The following is a 2,500-nucleotide window of genomic DNA, read 5'->3' as shown; positions in this document are numbered from 1 at the left end:
ACTGCAAACGATATGGTATGCCTCAGTCTCCGTTTTATGTTGTCCTGTGTTGGAAGATCTGAGACAATTACATATTCCGTCGCGTTATCATGGAAGGACAAGTAATTTTCGGTTAGTCCAACTTCTGTCTTCAATAAATGAAAACATTATTTCGAATCTTGCCGTATATATGGTTAACAAGTCATGTATCTAGATGTGAAACGTGTGAAAGTCCGTGCATGATAGGCTGTACCTTGTTCTAGTTGTGGTGTGTGTGTGTGTGTGTGTGTGTGTGTGTGTTTACTGAGCTTAAAACGTGACAATTGGTATAATGAATGTGCAATATGTAGGAAGAATAATGTGCAATATGCAGGATGAATGTACAATGAATATGTCTAATGCTAACGTCCATATTCTAAATATATTTCTGTTTAATAATTACGATGTAATAATTAATTGCAATGTTTTTAAAAGCGAATATGTGAAATGCTTTTATTTGAGAACATATGTTTATTACTCTTGTTTAATCAAGTTATCCGCGTGTGTGGGGGTGGGGTGGGGGGGGGGGGGGGTGCAGTGCGGGTGTGTGCTGATTATCTGGTTGTGGTTTTCCGCAATTCATCTTTATTCTTATCTTATCTGTCTATTATAATCAATGTGCAGTATAGTAGGCTATGTTTATAATTATATTCAAATAATGTTTCTTATTCTTTCTGTTTTTACATTACGAATGCTAGTTATTACCTGCAGTGAGTGGATGTATGTATGAAACGATGTATGTGATATTTTTTACATTTGTATCTTCGTAATATTTGTTGGGGCTGTTGTTGGCTTTTACAGTTATGGTCCCCATGTTGTTTACTTGTCTGTGTTGTGATAATGCACCTGACCAAATTTCTCCAGTTGGAGATAATAAAGTTATTCTTATCTTATCTTATCTTATCTTATGATTGGCTAGCCAAAAGATATGAATACATACAGTAAGACCATATATGCTTAAATATGTATACACGGACATATTATTAATCACCCACTATCGTTATCGTTATCATTACCGTTCTCTCTCTCTCTCTCTCTCTCTCTCTCTCTCTCTCTCTCTCTCTCTCTCCTAGTGTTTGAAAATCTCTTCCTCCGCCATCAAAACGCGTGAGTCAATACGGTCATTCAATTAAAAGTACGATTGAAAACTTCCACTCAATGTGAAGTGTTGGCCTAGAGGTAACGCGTCCGCCTAGGAAACGAGAGAATCTGAACGCAATGGTTCGGATCACACCGGCAGTCACTAGTATTTTCTCCCCCTCCATTAGACCTTGAGTGGTGGTCTGGACGCTAGTCATTCGGATGAGACGATTGACCGAGGTCCAGTGTGCAGCATGCACTTAGCACACGTAAAAGAACTCACGGCAACAAAAGGGTTGACCCTGGCAAAATTCTGTAGAAAAATCCACTTCGATAGGAAAACAAATAAAATTGCATGCAGAAAAAAAGAAAAGAAGAAAAAGGGTGGTGCTGCTAGTGTAGCGACGCGCTCTCCCTGGGAAGAGCAGCCTGAATTTCACACGGAAAAATATGCTGTGACAAAAAGAGTAATACAAATACAAATAAACAGTAAGTTACACACAGACAATAACCATGAACAGTGGCTAAAAGATATTTGTTTATAAGATGCCCGAATATCAGAAATGACACACCTCTACTTTGCATCATGACTGTTGTCTGTAAACCGACATATATATTTTGTAACATTTATTTGTCGCATCTATCTGCTTTCTCTCACTTGAGTCATGTCTCTTTCCTTTACATATGCCGTGGGGGTGTTTATTTTTACTTTCACACCGCTGTTACCTCTTTTCCTTCGTGTCTATACACCATTGCTCACACATAACATTTCTTCTTTGCATTGAAATCTATGTTGTCTGTTTGTACTTACTTATTACAATATATATATTATCCTTTGCTTTTTTGTTGCAATTATTTTTGTGTGTGATCCTTTCATCATATTTAATTATGATAATCATTAAGATAATAATGCTGATTATCGCTGGTTCTATTTTTTACCAGCATAATCATTATTACCATTATTGTTATCATCATCATCGCTGTTATCATTGTAGCAGTTACAGATTGGAACAGTATAGGCAATGCCTAAAATCTTTGTCCTTTGTATTGAAGATCTTGAGTCCTCTCTCGCTCGCTCTCTCTCTCTCCCCCTTATCTCTCTTTCTATCCACCACTCCTCCCCCTCTCTCTCTTTCAAATTATTCTTCGCCCACTCACCTAACATACTGTGTTTCTTTCAGAATGTTTTTATTCAAGGTATGAACGTAGAAAATATTTCCGTGTTTATGCATATGTTGATTTTTTTTCCGTTATGCATATTGTCATTCTATATCAGACACAACTGGCTATTCATTACATGTGTGTGTGTGTGTGTGTGTGTGTGTGTGTGATCCTATCCTTCCAATCTGTCATTGAGAGAGAGAGAGAGGAGGTTAGTGGGGGGGGGGGACGAAACAAAAAA

The 2,500-nt window shown here is 37.6% G+C and overlaps 1 protein-coding gene across 1 annotated transcript in view; it reads right to left on the bottom strand.

The window, feature by feature from the left end:
- The window catches only part of LOC143283388 (uncharacterized), a 33,083-nt gene that overhangs the window by 29,440 nt on the left and 1,143 nt on the right, over positions 1 to 2,500 (bottom strand). The gene's annotated exons all lie outside the window — the stretch shown is intronic.

This window comes from Babylonia areolata, chromosome 6, assembly GCF_041734735.1.
Source record: "Babylonia areolata isolate BAREFJ2019XMU chromosome 6, ASM4173473v1, whole genome shotgun sequence".
Taxonomy (NCBI): domain Eukaryota; kingdom Metazoa; phylum Mollusca; class Gastropoda; order Neogastropoda; family Buccinidae; genus Babylonia; species Babylonia areolata.
This window is presented reverse-complemented; position numbering and strand designations above follow the sequence as displayed.